This window comes from Capsicum annuum, chromosome 11, assembly GCF_002878395.1.
Source record: "Capsicum annuum cultivar UCD-10X-F1 chromosome 11, UCD10Xv1.1, whole genome shotgun sequence".
NCBI lineage: Eukaryota > Viridiplantae > Streptophyta > Magnoliopsida > Solanales > Solanaceae > Capsicum > Capsicum annuum.
This window is the reverse complement of record NC_061121.1, coordinates 30,340,199-30,359,402: the sequence shown is the minus strand read 5'-3', so window position 1 is coordinate 30,359,402 and position 19,204 is coordinate 30,340,199.

The following is a 19,204-nucleotide window of genomic DNA, read 5'->3' as shown; positions in this document are numbered from 1 at the left end:
TTTAATTTAAAGAAAAATTCTCCTAATGAAGATTAAACTAAATTCAATTCATTTACAGAATTAAGAGAAAACTAATTATTTCACAAAAACGGAAAGAGAATGATTTTACTAGAAACATTCACTTTTGGAATAAAGAAATCACTAATTTGAATTAGTTATAAAAAGTTGTAATTTTTACAAGGAAAATTGATTTTCATATTGTGGAGAATTCTCTTTAACTTAAATAAACTACTTTAAGACATTAATGAAATAAATGTCATTTTTTATTTTTAAGGGTTTCATTCTAAGAGGAAACAATAATAAGAATTTATTTTTTATTGATTCAAATATTAAGCTTTGTGACAAGTACTATTGAAGATAAAATACAAAGATAAAGCAAAAATAACAATTCGAATGCGGAGTTTATTAAGGTTAACAAAATTTAAAAAATTAATACAACAATAATCAAATATGAATTATACAAAATAAATAAAGAAAAGAAGTTTGGGCCTCTTACCTGGCCCATTTGCTGAAAGTTGTCCAGATTTGGACTTATGAACTTGGGTCCATTATCACTGTATATATCAACTATATACTACAGCCTTTCCTCCTACATTTTTGTATATCCGTTGTGTATATGACCATGTTTCGGTCATGTATACACATCTATTTGTCCTCCACCAGCATATTAGCTTTTCATTCCTTATTTTCTCCACATATCATGAGTATATCGTTGAATACTCGATGTATGCAACTGCAAATTAGTCCTTTCAGGGACTTGGCATGGAGTCAAACTCGAAGTAAATGCACGAGGGGAGTCCATTGGACTCGGCGAAGAAGTGTGTAAATAAAAAGGAAAAGGATTAGTGAAGTGAACGAATTAAACACACACCAATCGATCATCATAAAGAAAGAAAACAATGCAAGCCAAACTCCAAACTTAACATAACTCAAACCGTAGGAAGGAATATCTCTTAACATACATGGACTTCATTTAATGTAACACCATAGTGGATAAGAGAATGTAAATGATCGAGGACCTACATCTAAATTCAGGCATGATTTAATCTATTTTTTTAGTGGACGCAAAAACACGCAACATATCAGAAAGAGAGTAAAGGGCACTTGATTTTGATTAACCAATTTAGGTGAAAGAAATAGCAGTGACAACATTACGACACCTCAAACTTTAGACTTAATAAACATACTTTAGTTAAGAGCAGATAGTAAGGCTGCAAACATTCTTAAAAACATAAAGTAGTGAAACCAAATTATTCTTACTAATCAGGGAAAAAGGATGAGCACATAATTCCAATTTCTTGCAATACTTGGACACAAAAGAGATTCATTCTCCACTTTCCAACCCATCGATTCCCAGATTTCCATCTAAGAAGTGAAAAGATGGACCTTGTTGATCACTGTTAGTTCCAAATTCAACTAATCAAAAGGGAAGGAGTGTAGCTCGAGCCTTGTCTTTCATCGCAAGTGAGATAGAATTAAAAGGATACTTTGAGAATGGTGTGAGATTATGGAGATTAACCTACCCATTCTCAAATTATTTCCTTCCTCTTTCTTAACTGTTGTGAGGGTACAAAAAAAAATAATCTGGGAAGAAAGTTCTTTTGCCACCTAAATGCGACTTTCAACAGCCTATTTTGGTATTGTGAAGCCAAAAGGGCATTTGAGATTCAATCTACCTCATTCAATGACTTTAGACAACTTAACAAAGAGCACGTAAGGGATGAACAAATGGCAGGGTATATGTATAAAGGTACTGATCAAGGAGTAAACAGGTCGAACAAATGAGAAATGCAGACAAACGAGGGATATTAAATGGACTACAAGTTCTTTAAATAATGTTTGACAATGAACTCTACAAATTAGCCGATTATTACATCATATATACTCAAGTCGTACAAACAAACTAATTTGACGATAATGGACTAAAACTATACAACGAAAAAAGGACGAAAAATAATAGAAAAATAATATTTTAGATGCACCGGCGAATCCAAAGAAAGAAAGAGAATTGAATGCTAACCACATAACCAAAACAACAATGTTAACTCGACATAATGAACAACAATCAACTATTTCAGAATCCTATGGCCTTCATAGACGTCTACAGTAAATAATCCCACCACTACTACAACTACAACGCTAATAAAGAAATAATTACGACAAACAAAAACTAAAAGAGAAAGGTGTTTATTTTTTTGGGGCAGCAAACCAGACTACAATCTTTGTCGGGAAATTCTTGCCACCACGGGAATGAACTTGGATTCTTAGCCTAGAAATTCGAGCTCAAACGAGTCTTATTGAATTTCTTAACACCAGAATCCTTCTTCGAATAGCAAAATTTCATGTTTTTTGGGGTTTTCGCTATCCGACCTCTCTCCTATTGTTCAATGAAAATAGTAGAGTATTTATAGAGATTTTGGAAATGATACTTCAACGAAAACAATGATGTGGGAACAAGGAATTTTGAGGGCGATTTGGAAATTTACCGAGGAATTTGAAATTGAGGATAAGCTTGAGCTGGTGAAATTCGTACGAATTTTTTGAGAGATTCGAATTAAAAACGGTTAGTATTTAAGGGATGAATTGAAAGGTAACACGTAACAGCCTCTAGAACCTTTGATGTTCTATCTCGTACTGGGCACATGCTGACGTTGAAAGAAAGAGACGTTGACTGGTGCTTGTGGGTCGCCGGGTTGGACCCATTGTTCGGGGTTTGCTCATTTGCTGGTGTCATCGTTTGGCGTTGAAGCTATTTTGCCATCCGTTGAAGTTGTTACAAACGGTTTTGTCGCTGGTTGTTGTCGGCGAAATTGCTGGTGGTGTCGCCGGTGTTTGTTCGACTATTGTTGGTCGATATGCTGTTGTTGATGGGTTAAAGGGGAATCGAATTAAGGGAATGGGCCGAGTCGGAGGGAGCTATTTTCATAGGCCTGTTCTTGGGCTCAAATTGGTGGAGAGAGTTTCGGCCGCTGTTATTATTTGGGTATAGGGTAGATTAGATTAGATTATATTTGGGGTTATTTAAAAATAACCTCAATTAGATTAGGATTTAGTCTATTTTATTTAATTTTTGGTCAAATTTAAAGTCAATTGGTCAATTGCATTGTAATTGTGGCCAATTGATTTCAATTATGGACAAATTTAATAGATTGACTAAATTAAATTGAAATTCGATACGAATTAATACCTCATTTAATACCGAACTTCTTAATCTTATAAAATCAAAAAAATATATTTTTAAATAAATTATTTTGAGAAAAAATTATATTTAAATCAAAATTTTAACCATTTGAATCAATTTCTAGATAACCCTTGATTAAAATTTAATTTTTTGTAAAACAATTATTTAAGTAACAAAATTATATGATTTAATATATGCAAATATAAAAATATATAATTGTCACTTAAAATGATAAAATTACCCAGATAAATGTTTTGAAAAGCTTTTATCCAGATAAAATAAATATTTTAATTTTATTTAAAATTAAAAAAATTCGAAATTAAACTTAGTCGTGAAGGGTAAAATTTAGGTGTCAACAGTTCATATTGTATTTTAGATTGCCAAACACCAGAATGTCTCAACAGAATTATGATGTTCATCTTGTATCTGGATTAAAGAAAACAAACAAAAAACAGAGCTCGGAGAAATTGAGAATATTTGTTTGAAAGAATTAGGAGTGTTTAATCGAAGGAGATTTATTTGGTGATTCAAATTCTGAAATTAAGAAGCTGTTACTGAATTTAAGGAATTCAACAGACACACCATAATCATTATTGCGTTAATTGCCCACCAAATTTAAGAAATTTGCCGTTATTTTTCATTATATTGCTAATTAGTTTTTTTTTTGGTTAATATTGTTAATTAGTTAGTGCTTATGTATAGATAAGTTATATATCTTGACTCTTATTTATTGATAAGGGATCGCAAAATTTGAGATTTGATGTAATCAATATATAATAATAAAGGAGAATGATATACCTACTGACATCGCTTTACGTAAAGCCATCATTCCTATTTATCCTTTTTGTGATTTTTTTTACATTTTTATCATTCAAAAATAACATACATAAAAAGATAAATCTAGAAAAACAAAGAAAAAAATATATCAATAAATTTTATGTTTCAATTTTCATTTTGTATTGAATGACACGATAATGAAAGATCAAAACAGTTGCAAATTAAATAAAATAGTAGTTGAATAAATGATTTCAAATAAAATACCATTTAACACCAAAAAGGAGAGTTGATATTAAAAGGGGGGGGGGGGGGAGCATAAGAACAAAAACGTGGAAATCTACTCCTTGATTCCGATTGCAACGATATAAAATAGAGGAGAAAAGATCTCAAAAACTGAAATCAAAAAGGCCATTTTAGTTTCGTGAAAAAAATTGTACATCTATGAAAGTGGCGATAGATACAAAAATAGAGGAGTTGTGGCAACCCAAACCTCACAGTTCAGGTCAATCTTTCATCTCTTTAATATGATATTCTACTTTCTTCTCTGTTCGTACTATACCAGGTGCTTAGAAGACTTTGTATCAGTAAATTCTAGCCAATGTGGAAAATGCATTAAAGAACAAGTGAAAATATATGATTAGAACTATGTGAACTAACCTATAAATTTAAAAGGTAAAAAATAGTAGTTAATTGGAAAAGTTTTTGCTCTTAAAATACAAAAATTTGACAAACATGGGTTTTACTTCCTGGACTGTTCATGAAAAAAGTATTGAAGTATTTAAACTCCAACTCGTATAAATATAGTATATTTTATAATTATGGTTAGAGTATTGTTTTTGATATTTTATATTACTCATATCTCTTACTTCTTTTTTCACACAAGGCAATTGATTGTTTGTTTCTTCTTTTTTCATATTTTTAATAAAGTCAAAGTTAATCAATAATTTTTCCTAATCCAGAGACTTTAGACATATATATTCAGTTTAAATACTGCTTGTGAAAAGTCACCCCTTTTAATTTAAGATTCAATCAATACAAAAATTCGTAATTATGTATCCTCAAGTATTTAAATTCATTATCGTGTATTTTAGGAAAAGAGAAGTAATTAATATGATTCTGCTTTTGGAAATATGATTCTGTTTTAGGAACATACGTTGTACTACAGGAGGGAGGTGATTAAAAAAAAAGGGAAGGAGGTGATTGAGGAATCTAAGAGGAAAGAAAAAGAAGAACAGTGATAGTCAAATAATCGAAAGAGAAAAAAATAAGGGGAACATAAATAAAACTTGCTTCGTTATTTATTTTTCTTTTTCCTCACACACTCTATTTTAGTTTTTTCTATTTTGCTTTTATTTATCTTTCACTGTCCGTTTGGTCAAGCTTATTTTTTAAAAAAATTATTTATCTTTTCTCAAAAGTATTGATTTTAAAAACCTGAGGTGTTTGGTTAAATTTTTGGCAGAAAATAAGGACCCATTTGACCATGAAAATAAAAAAAATGTATTAACTTTATTTGATATTTTTGAAGTTAAAAATAAAATTGGAGCTATGTTTGGTTGTAGTATGTTCAAAAAATATTTTAGACTTTGGATGTACTTTTTTTCTAAAGTGAGAAAAAATTGTGTACAAAAAAAGTGAAAATCACCTCAAGAGGTGTTTTTCAAAAATCAAAAATTGTGAAAACATATTTTGAAATATGCTTTTAATTGCCATGGCCAAACAAGTATTCCAGAATAAAGTGAACATATTCCGAAATATTATGAATAATATTTATGGCCTATGGCCAAAGCCTACTAAATACTTCTGGGGAGTAGTAGAAACAGTTTTTCATTGGTTAAAAAAAATAACTTCTCTCTAAAAGTATTTTAAAAAAAAGCACTTCTGAGAAAAACACACTTAAAAGCACTTTGAAAAAATTTAATCAAATACTAATTGCTACTCAAAAGTGTTTTTTAAAATTTAGGGGCCAAACACCAATTGTTTCACACCAATAGTACTTTTTTGAAAAATACTTTAAAAAAAAAAACACTTCTCAAAATAAGCTGATTTTATAAACTTAGCCAAACAGGTTATAAGAAATTTTAGAAAAAAAAAAAGTTTAACTATCTAATCAAAATCTATATAATAAAGATAGGGATAGAAGAAGTGAGATGACACTTTCCTATGACTGACATTAGTATTTATTTTTAAAAAAATCATTTTTTAGCTTTTTGTTATATTTTTAAATTAAAAACTAAATATATTCTTAAGGAGAAAAAAGTTAATTCTACAAAAACACAAAGTGTTATTTATTTCTATTAAATGTTCAACATTCATTTATGAAAAAAATATTAAATATATTTTCTTACTACTTCTAATTTGTTTGTGGACATTTCCATTCCATGAGTTACAAAGACATCCTTAAAAGGCTTAAAAATGGAGGGAATTAATTTATCTTTTATCTCAGATTTTGACATTCTTTTTTCTTATTTTTCACATTAAAATTTGCATATATTTAAGGTTATATTGTCTTGTTTGTCTCCTTCATTGTTAATTTCTATAATTATAATTACTATGCTCAAATCTCTCAATTTTTCTTATATTCCTTTGGTCTTGTCCTTCCTAAAACAAAGTAAAAGCAATAGTTATGAGGATTAATGATGAAAAATATAATTTATTTAATATATTTATCTACAATTTATTTGTAGCATTCTTTATTTATTTTTTCAATTTTCTCATTTATCTTTTTTTTTTTGTGATATATTAAAATAGGAGAAGCTATAATATATATCAACTATTATACAATTAAGAACAAAGAGTTAAGTATGTGAAAAATAAAAATAATCTCCATAAAATAGAGATGAAGTTTCAAAAATTATGTAAGAAGATTAGAGCTGTCAAAATGGGCTGGCCCAACCCAACCCTAGCGGGCTAGAGAATTAAATGGGCTAGAACTGGCTAGCCCTTTTAACTATAGGGCCTTTAAAATAGTGGTCCAACCCAGCCCTAAGCGGGCCGCGGGTTGACCCTTCAGAAAAAATAAAAGCAATCCGAAACATGATAAATAAAAATATTGTAAGTACTAAACTATCACCAACTTTTATGGTTTTACTTTAATATGTCCCATACTAGTTTTTAGTATGTTATAGGCATCTTACTAATACCTTGAAGGGTTGTTAGGTTGGGAAAGAGTTATGTTGGGATAATTATTCTCAGAATTAGTTATTCCATTATGTATACGGATAATTTATCTCATCACTATAGTGTAAATGGTGTGATAAATAATATCGGTACTAACTAATACCTCACAACAAACATAAGATAAAATAGTCCTTCATTTTATCTCGGACTATTTATCCCTTATACCTCACACCAAATAATTCCTTAGTTGTAATTAGCTCATGACATTTACTGTAATAAGCAAAGAATGATGATTACCTACAAATTCCATAGAAAAATTCTAATATGGTTAAGATAATAAATATAGATATACACAAAGTATCTACATAAAAGAAGCAAGATTATGACAGAAGAGAGCCTAAATTTAAATAACAGAATATTGCATTATGCAAAGGCAACAACTACTAAACCATCACGAGTAAAAACAACTTTTTGAAGTTCACAACTAAAAGCAACTTACCAGTCATTTTAAACACACACTAAGAACTTTCAAAAAATTAGTATCAACCAAAAAATGGATAAAAAAATAAGTAGCTAGTTAGAAAAGATTGACAAAATTCTAATTCCTAATAAATAAATGACCAACTTAAAAAATTTAAATAAGTAAAAATTACATATATAACGACATGTTTACTAGAAATTACTAAATGTCCCAACTTTTTAAAAAATCTTGTAAAATCTCAACATTTGGCCATTGATGATACATGTTAATTAACTTAGATACATATAAGGGATACATGTTTGAAGTAAACAAACTTGCACTTTTTAAGGGATGTAGTAGATTAATTAGGATTAAAAGTGCAATTAATCTAACTAATTATGGTTAAAATAAAATTAAATCCCACGATTTATGACAATTATCTTATTATTCCATCATTCTAATTCATAATTTGTTTGGAAATACCCAAAAATTTTCATGGCTTCTTCAAAAATTTCAGATGCCCATTTTTTTTCTGATTTGTTAATTTTTTTTGGTTATTTGAAATGAATAAATAGTTCTAATGTGTTCATTCAAAAGAAAGGAAATTCATTATTCTTGAAAAAGAATTCGTTATTCCTTCTTCTCTGTTATTTGTTGTTCTTTTTTTTCGATAATTCGTAATAATGATATCGCGTCTTATTAGTACGTTCCGGTGTTTGATTGTCTGATGTCAAGCACGAAGAATACAAGATTGGTGGTTGTAGTCGGAGATGTACTAGTGTCGATCTCAATTCGTTATCTCTTCTTCTCTATTATTTGTTGTTCTTCTTCTCTTTTTTTCGATGATTAGTTATAATGAATATCGCGCCTTATTAGTACATTTCAGTGTTTGGCTGTCTGATATCAAGCACGAAGAATACAAGATTGATGATTGTAGTCGGAGATTTACCAATGTTGATCTCAATCGCTATCTCAAGAAAAGCCGATAAAGATTTTTCCTCACTAGCTATTTCACTGTCGGCTGTCACAATGTATGCAATTCATCCTTCATGAATACAGATTAAAAAGTCAGATTATAATCAAGAGATGTACTCATGATTTGTTTGTCAACTCGTTTATAATCTGAATTTTAAGTTTCTTTCTTAGAATTTTAAGTTTTAAGTTTGTGGGTCAAATTATTAGTTTTAATTTGTCAAATTACTCGTTTTTAGTTTATTGGATTATAGTCGGTCAAATTGTGTAATTCATCATTGTTTCAATTTTAAAGCCAAATATTTTATCTCTTGTTGATTGAATTTAGCCAAAAATACAAAGTTGTTTTCATGTTTAAGCCAAAAATATAACACAGATCAATATATAGAAAAATTGTATGAACATAATATTATAGATACAAGATAATATAAATATGTATCTTGGTTGAAATACATGTATCTATTGATATGCTTAAATCAATAAATGTTAAACAGTACGGGATACATATAATTCATAAACAGTGAAGTAGTAATCCAAAATAAGAGAAAATGTATCTATAAGATTGTAACATGTATCTATTGTTGTGTTAATTTGAATAATAATTCCAAAACATTAGATACATATAAAAATAAAAAAAATGTATCTACTGAAAAATAAAAAAACATTCACATTAAGAAGCTTAATGAATTTCTTATGTATTTGTGAATTCAATATTTAATTCAAAATAACTAAATGAGATAAACAAATTTATCTGAACGTTCATTGATAAATTGCTTACATATTGCACAAGACTATCATTACGTAATTAACAATTGATACAATCGTAAAAAATTTGTATCTATTGAAAAATATATTTTTTGAGCAGTATGAAGCGTATGAACAATTATGTTTATCTCGAAGTTGTTATTCAATTTAGAGATAAAATGACTTGCAAAGAAAAAAAAAAGAAAAAGAAAATTATGTTATGATTGAATATGAGATTTAATTGTACGATGTATCGTTATGTTGCATAATGTAATGTTGTGTTAGTTACTTTCATTATTGGACTTAGTTATATATGTTTCAATAAACTTGATACGTATAGTTATAAATATGTATCTAATACAATGTAACAAAAATGTTAAATATGATGACTTTGTAAAGTGTAACAAAAACGTACAACAAAATAATAATATATCATAATTTGGAATAGCCATATGACAATCATTGGTGATAAGGTAAAATCCATGATGTTGAAAAACATCTAAAAAAATAATAACAACATGTACTAACATCGTCAAACTAGATAACAGTCAACTAGCCAACAAGCAAACAACTACTCAATATGCAAAGCAAATACTTTTTCTTTTTGTGTGAAGCTACTCCGTGGCCTTGGTGGATCGTCATTCTCACTAAAGTATCCTTTTTTCGCCTTTACAGAGTCATACTTGCACAAAAGAGTGGCATATCTCATGCGATGGTATTGAGCATCAATACCCGATGAGGGAATGCCTAATCCCTTGCTCAGGTACTCGGCATAAACAGCTACAAATACATAACAATTCTTACATAGCAATTACTAATTGAATTAAAAATATATATGTACTTGTATAAGATAATGAAAACAATGAAAAGGTAATGTAATACTTACAAACTTCCACTATCGTGTTGTGCTATCCCGGTAACATATTTCACTCAGAATGAAACCTAAAAAAACATCAAATTGAAAAAATAACATTAGATGCAATAACTCTACAATAACACAGAACAATATATAGAAAAACTGTATGAACATAATATAATGGATACAAGATAATACAAATATGTATCTTGGTTAAAATACATGTATCTATTGATATGCTTAAATCAATAAATGTTAAACAATACGAGATATATACTATTCATAAACAGTGAAACAGTGATACAAGATAAGAGAAAATATATCTATGAGGTTGTAAACATGTATCTATTGTTGAGTTAATTTAAATAATACTTCCAAAATATTAGATACATATAAAAAAAATTAAATATACAAGAAATTGAAAAAACGTATCACAAATATATAAATATGTATCACGATTAGGGGTGTTCATGGTTTGGTTAAAAATCAAACCGAACCACGATCCAAACCAAACCGATTTAAAAAAACGACATTTGGTTAGGTTTGGTTTTAAATTTTTAAAACCGACACTATTTGGTTTGGTTATGGTTTTACTTAAAAACAAACGTGAAAACAACCAAATCAAACCGATAATATATATATATATATATATATATATATATATTATAATTATTTATATATTATTTATATATTATTTATAAATAAAGGATATATATTTTATACATTTAATCTTAATCTGAAATTTTACTAAGTTTTCTAAAAAATTTTAAGCCCAACCAACTTTAAGCCCAATCCCATTGTTTAAAGTTCTAAGTCCTAACCCAAGCCCAATTATCCAATTATTATATTACCTATTGACTACTATAATTTATAAGTGTTATTTACTAAGTGCTAACCCTATTTTATTTTATTTTCAACAAAAAAATTTCACAAAGGCCAAAGTTGTGCCTACTTTCTTCTGTTCTTCAAGAACACCCAGCAACTTCTTCTTCTATTCTTAAAAATTCTTCTGCGTATATTTTTTTTTTCAAATTTTCACCTCATAAGTAAAAAGTAAATGTAAAGATTGAATCTTGATAAGTGAAAGCTTCAAATACAAGATTATTAATATTTTGAAAGGTAATTTTTTATGTTTCTATTTTTTTTATTTTAACTATCTTAACTAATTTTAATTTTATACAAGAATTTAAAAGTGTGCATGACATAAAAATTAAGTTTTTTTACTGATTTTTTCTGTTTGAATTTCAAATGGCAATAGATGATGTTGAAGATTTGGAGGCTCAACCTCAAGTAAAAGAAACTTCAACACTAGCACCTTATGCAACTCAAGAACATGGTTGTGTTTCAAATATTACTTCAATACTCAATCCTCCAAAAAAATAGAAAAGAACAACTTCATGTTTTCGAGATTCCAGCCTCGACGGCAATGGTAGAAAAACATCAGAAGTTTGAAATCATTATTAAGAGATTACTAATAAAGTGGGTCAATTGAGGACAAAATGTAAGTATTGCTTCAAAGACTTTTCTTATGCTAGTAAAAATGGAACTTCTAATCTTTGGGACCATTTACAATCTAAGTGTCCGAAATATCCTTTCAAGTTTGTTGATAGAAAGCAAACAACTCTCAAACCAATTAAAGGAGGGGGGCAGGCAGGTTTTGAGAAGCTTGTTTATAATGTTGCTGAAGTTAAGAGAGCTATTGTTGAGTTTGTTATAATTGATGAACAACCTTTTAGAGTCGTTGAGCATGAAGGATTTAAGAGACTAATATCGCTTATTTTGCCTAATTATGATTTGCCTTCTCGAATTACTGTTGCTCGACAATGTTTAAGAATTTATCAAGAAGAGAAACAAAAGTTTAAAAGAATTATTAAAGGGCAGCGTGTTTGTATTACTAGTGATACGCGGACTTCACTTCAAAATTTTACGTATATGGTAATCACTGCCCATTGGATTGATGATGATTGAAAGTTGCAAAAAAAAATTTAAATTTTTTTCAAACTCCAGATCACAAGGGTGAGACCATTGCATCCGCTATTGAATCTTATTTGTTAGATTGGGGAATTGAAAATCTATTTACAGTGACACTTGATAATGCCTCGGCTAATGATGTAGCAATCACACATTTGAAAGAAAAAATTGGTGATTGGAAAGGTGTTATAATGAGAAATAATTTTTTACATGTTCAGTGCAATGCTCACATCCTAAACTTGATTGTAAAAGAAGGATTGAGTGAGCAAAATGAATCCATTTCTCGAGTAAGAAATGTTGTGAAATATGTTAAATCTTCTAGTACAAGAGCTGCTTCTTTCAAGTCATATGTTGAGAAGGTTAAACTTGACACTAATGGACTTTTGAGTTTAGATGTTGAGACAAGGTGGAACTATACATATTTAATGTTAAATACTGCTGTCAAATTTGAAAAGGCATTTTCAAGAATGAATATTGATGATCATAAGTATATTAAATATTGTCTTGACTCGAAAGGAAAGATAGAATACCCTTCTTCGAAAGATTGGAAGGATGTGAATATCTTTCTTAAGTTTTTGAAGATTTTCTATCAAACCACATTGAAGTTTTCCAGTACTTTGCAAGTTACTTCAAATGCTTTCTTTCATGAGCTTTTTAATCTTCAAAGCATAATTGTCAACTATTCAAAATGCGATGATTTTATTTTAATTGATATGGTTAAGAAGATGAAAGTCAAGTTTGATAAATATTGGGGTGATTTTAGTGATATGAATATATTGTTGTTTGTTGTCGTTGTGTTGGATCCTCGCTACAAAATAAAGTATGTTGAGTTTCTTTTTAAGAAATATTATAATTCTGTGGAGGAATGTACTAAGTCTGATAAAGTGTGAGATACTTTAACTAACTTGTATGCTCATTACAAGAGTTCTATTTCTGGAACTTCTTGTGAAAGTATTGGAGATCAAACTAGTGTGAATAGTGGAATTGATGCAATGAATAGTTCTAATATGTGGCAATCACAATGGGAGAAATATCTTGAAAAAAAGAATAATGTTGATGATAAATCTGATCTTGACAAGTATTTGAAGGATGATGTGGAAAAAATTAAGGATTTCAATATTTTATCTTGGTGGAAAGCTTCATCCGAAAAATATCTAATTTTTTTTCGAATTGCAAGAGATGTGCTTCCTATTCCTACGTCTAATGTTGCTTCAGAATTAGTTTTTAGCACCGGTGGTCGAATTCTTGATTGTTATCGAAGTTCTTTGTCACCAAAGACTGCTGAAGCTCTTATTTGTGGTCAACAATGGTTATCTTCAACATCTAAAGAGTGCAAGATTGAAGATCTTTTAGATGAAATTCAATAGCTTAAAACAACTGAAAAAGGTACTAACAACTATAACTTACTGATTCATTTTTTCATTTTTTTTTATTTTTAAAATGTGACGCCATAATAAAAATCCTTACTTATCTTCTTTTCCTCTGTTTTTTTCCTAAAAAAAGTTAGATCATATTCATGTAAATAGACATTTTAATGTGTAATATGATAAAAAAAATTCAGAATATTCAGACTCTACTTTGAGCATTGATTAGTTTGGACTTTGGAGATCAAGATAAAGAATATGCTGGAAGTTGGTTGGTCATTTTGCTGAAATTTAATTGTTGTTTGTACTTAAAGTGACTGTTATTTGGATGGTGTGTTTGTTGGAATTCAGCTGCTATTTTTGCTAAAAAGTGGCTTCAACTTAGGTGTTGTTCTTGTTAGATTTTGATTGATGTTTTTCCTGGAAATTCAACTATTGTAGTGCTATTTTTGTTGGATTTTTTTGTTGATGTTTTTGTTGAAAATTCAACTATTGTAATGTCTTTCTTTCAATGGTTTAAATAGACTTTAGTTGATGTTTTTGGTTGATGATTTTGGCTGAAAATTCAGCTGTTGTAGTGCTGTTTTTTATTGTATTTTGGCTAAAAATTCAGCTGTTATAGTGCTGAAAATTTATGTTCATATAAGTTAACTACATGTGCAGTGATGACTGATGGGTATGCAAACCAGTTTTACTTCATATAAATTCTATGTTGCTTTTGTGGCATAACCAAACGTTTGAATTATGAGGTGTCAATAACCGAATAAACCGAACCAAGCCGAACTAAACAGATGGTTATTTTTTTATTTGGTTTGATTTGGTTTTAGAAATTTAAAAACCGACTAAGTTGGTGTGGTTATGATTTTAACCAGTAACCGATCCAAACCGACCCATGAACACCTCTAATCACGATCAATTATTTTCCAGATCTGAACATGCCGGAGGTTCTAGATATTTTTCAGATATGACTTTGTCGGAGGTTTCAATTTATTTTTTGCTTCTCGCAGCAAAATATTATTGGATTAAAAGGTTTACCTGAAGTATCGATAACGGAAAACTAGCCGAAAATAACCTCACCATGGACAATTTTTTTGTCCAAATTAGTAGTTTTACCCATAACTCGAGCACCAAAAACATCATCTTTAACACGAAACTCCAAATGATTAATTGGGTGAGCTAAAGGGATATGATGTTGTTTAATTTAATTTTTGAGAAAAACCATTGAACATAATAAGAAGAAAGTGAAGATGAATTTAGGAGAAAAAATACCTTAATTAAAAAATGTGAAGAAGAAGAAGAAGAGAAAATTGTGACCAAAAGTTTGGTGTTAATGTAGCCATTAATGTTGGAAGAGTTGGATAGAAACTTTTGCTTGAATTAAGGCATACAAAAAGGAGAAAATGAGTTATTTTTGGTAAAGAATCTATTTCTTAGTTGTAGGTTTTAACTTGTATCTCAACTTTACCAAAAAGTATGAAATGTTGGGATTTAAGTAATTTTTTAGAAGTGGGGGGAATTTTAGAAGTTTAGAAACTTATGTTGTTTATTTAGGTAACTTTTCCTTAAAATAATTAGTTTTAATGTCCCAACCTCATGGGCTGACCTCTGAGGCTGACGGGTTAGGCATCTGAGGCCGACGGGCCAAGTGAAGCTGAGCTTATAAAGCTCATTTTTAAATGGGCTGAAAAAACTCAGCCCAATCCCACTTAATTAAGGAAAAATTACATAAACTAACATACTTAAGACATTAATTACAAATAATAGCAACAATTTCTCAAAATTATAACTTATAGCAAAACTAACAATATTTTATCATTTTTATTTAAAAGTGCTTGTTGCCACCCTTTATTTTACCTTTATCTATTTTCAAGCCACTTTTCCTATTTCATCTCCCTCCACTATAATGTTTCCTTTGATTTTTTTTTTTTTTCAAATTCCGCTATTTCCTCTCAATTTTCGAATAAACATTGTTCTCCATCAATTAAGGTAAGTTGATTTTATAGTTAATGCATGTTATTTTTTTCATATAACTTCTTTTTTGTAATTTATTTTCGTCATTTTTTAATCTTCTTCTGCTTTTTGATTTTTTTCTGATTTTTTTTGTGTTTAAATTTCTGGAGTTATGTGATAATGGTAAAACATGCACATCGTAGTAGTTGAAAATATTTACTATGGTGAGAGGTACTTGTTTAATGACGACTTTTGTGAAGTGAATTTTTATTTTGGTTTTTGATTTGTTTTAAACATTTTTTTTGGTTGATTTCTTGTCATTGTATATTTCATTAAAGGTATATTTGTTTGGTGGTTGCTTTGATGAAACTGATTTTTTTTTTCCAGCTTAATTTGTGATTTTTCTGTTTTGAGTTTTAAGTGGGTTTTCTAATACTGGGTAATATTATATGCAGATATGTTTTTGTTATGATATTGGTTGTTTAGAGATGTTAGAGAATGAAACTGTGAAAAATAAAAATGATATAAAATCACGTGGTCAGGATGATCTCGAGTGACTGACGAATGGTGGGTTTGAGCGAATGGTTAAAGGTGCAAAGGAAAATGAGAATTTGGGTGACGAGATTTTGGAGGACTTTGATACATACTAGGAAGATGTTAATGACCGATTAATGGAAGGTATTTTTGTATTTGTATTTTTATAGTTTATAGAGAATATGTGCATATATGTATTTTATATATACATTTGATAAGTTGTGTACTTATTTTGAGTTACTGTTAAGATATTAAATTGTAGTTGCTAATGTGAAGATATGTATTTGTTACTTTTAAGATATGTATTTTGTATTTAGGAATTATATGAAATTTTTTGTTACCGTTTCGATATATATTTGTATTTGTTACTGTTAAGATTTGTATTTGATATGCAGTTGTATTTGTTATTCATTATGACTATGATATGTATTTTTGTTACTGTTAAGATATGTAATTTGTATTTGGTAATGTTGTTATGTGTATTTGGTACCGTTTAGATATGTATTTATATTTGTTACTGCTAAGATTTGTATGTGATTCGCAGTTGTATTTGTTATTCATTATTTGGTACGTAGAAAATACATATGTGGCACCTTTTAGATATGTAATTATATTTTTTAATGTATTTGAAAATACATATATGATTCATTTCCTCTGCTTGTCATGATGCTGTTGTGCTTGTCGAAATTGAAAAGTTAGCAGAGGTTATACCTTTATGTCTCATGGCCTGTAATTTCTATGAAAAAAGTGTATTGATATTGAGAATCATCCATATTATAAAGATAAAGATAAGTTGGATCTATTTGATGTTTGTTTTACGAATGATTTGCCTCAACAATCAAGTGGGCAACTTGTAAGTACTGAATATACATATTATATGTATAACAGTGTATATTCATTTTTTAACAGATTTTTATTGCTAAATGTATTTGCAGAAATTGTGGATTGTATATGGTAACATATGGTGAGATCCTTACTTATGGTGAAGATGTTCCTTATGTTGTCTTTGATTCAGACCTTCTTCGCATAAGATATGCTTCACTTTTGTGGGATTATGGTTCGAGAAAAGAAAAAGATAAGGCATAAAGTGACGATGAAGCACCAATGAGGCCTCCTAGGAAAATTGGGATAAAAGAAGACACTGAAGTTCTTGAAATTTGATGTTTATTTTTGAATATTTTATTTTTGAGAACAGTTAAATTTAGATGGAAAAAGACGTATTTTAATAGTTCTTAAATTTTGCATATTACTTTCACGTTGAATGTTGAAAATTTTGTAGAACTTGACAGTTATATTTTGATTATTGATGTTGAATCAACTTAAATTGAATGTTTCGTTGTTAGTTTTATGTTGTCGTTAGACATATGCCGTTATACATATATATATTTTATAAGGATGCATATGTATTTATAAGGATGCATATGTATTTTATATTTTTGCATATGTATTTATATTACTGAATATGTAATTATAGATATGCATATGTATTTTTAGTTAAGCTTAGATTTTTTAAAGACGTGCATATGTATTTTATAGTTCTTTATATGTATTATTTTTAGATTTTTAATGTTTGCATATGTAGTTTACGTAGAATTATCCATATATAAAACTAAATATATATATATGTAGTTTTAGATTTATATATGTATATTCCATGTTATTATATTTTTTTATTGGTTCTGTTGGTACATTTATTAATTATAAATATAATGACGTTGAATATATTTAAAATAATGTTTTCAATTTTCGTTTTATGTTTAATATCACATTTATTGTACATATATAGATGTACAAATTTTGATTATTGATACTGAATCAACTTACATTGAATGTTTCGTGGTTAGTTTTATGTTTTATGATTAGTTTTATTTTTCTGTTAGACATATGCAATTATGCATATGTATTTTTTTCAGTTATATACATGTATTTATATGGATGCATATTTATTTTCTAGTTCTGCATATGAATTTATATGATTGAATATGTATTCATAGATATGCATATGTATTTTCAGTTATGCTTGGGTTCTTACATATGTGCATATGTATTGTATAAGTTTCTATATGTTATTTTTCAGATTATTAATGTTTGCATATGTAGTTTTCGTAGAACTATACATAATAAAACTAAAAATACATATATATTTGGAGATAATACATCGAAACACCCCCAAACTTGTAGCCAAAACTTACTTTAGACCATAAACTTGTATGACAATTATTTAACCCCCTTAACAACTTTTAAGTGAATTAATTTCAATCTCAAAATCACAAGCCCACTCTCACAACGGAGAGTGCACTACACACGCACCATGTCATTGCCAAATCAGTGCCACATCAGTGCCATGTCATTTCCACATAATAAATTATAATTTTTTTTAAAAATAATAATCCCACACATATATGTACTATATATATATATATATATATATATATATATATATATTAAAAAATAAAATACCTCCCCCCTTGAATTTTTCTTCTTCTTCATAACCTGTTTTCTCTTATTCACAACAAGAAAACACTACAATGGTGTACAGTGAAGAGCTCGCGAATGAGAGTAAACGACAGTTAATCTCAAAGCTAGGGATCCATCCACCCCCGCACCCCCTCTTGTGGGCTTTCTTCTTCATCCCCCTGCAACTGCCGCCCCCCCCACCCCCCTCTTATGTCTCCTTCCTCCTCATATGGAAAGGAAGTTTTCAAATTCCAAATAACCCCCAAGTTTCAAATTCATCTTCAAGTTCATAGATGCTTTTCAATTTCAATTTCATTTCAATTTTTCATATCCACAAAGATAAATGAGACTCCCTTCAATTTCAATTTCATTTTAATTTTTTATATTCACAAAAATTATATATATTATGATGGGTGTGTCTATTATGAAGAGAAAAAAAATATAGTCTCGATCATGGTGTTTTCCGATGAGGTAGGTGATTTCCGATAAGGTGGATGTTTTTTGGTGATGTGTGTGCCTCCTCCATTCACTCTCAATCTCACTGTGTGTGTGCACAGTGATCTGTGGAGTGAAAAAAGAAAAAAAATGGAGTATCCGATCTTCCAATGTCACATTAAAGAATTTTATCAATTTTTTAGCAAGTCTCAATCATATTTGACAATTGGATGAGAATAAGCCAAGATCTTTCAAATTTAATCTTATTTCTTGTGATGATAATTTACAAATAATGCACCAACAATGTGTTGGGGGATTGGGGGGGGGGGGGGGGGGGAAGGGAACGAGAGGGGAGGGGTTGAAGAAGTTGAAGAAGTAAAGAA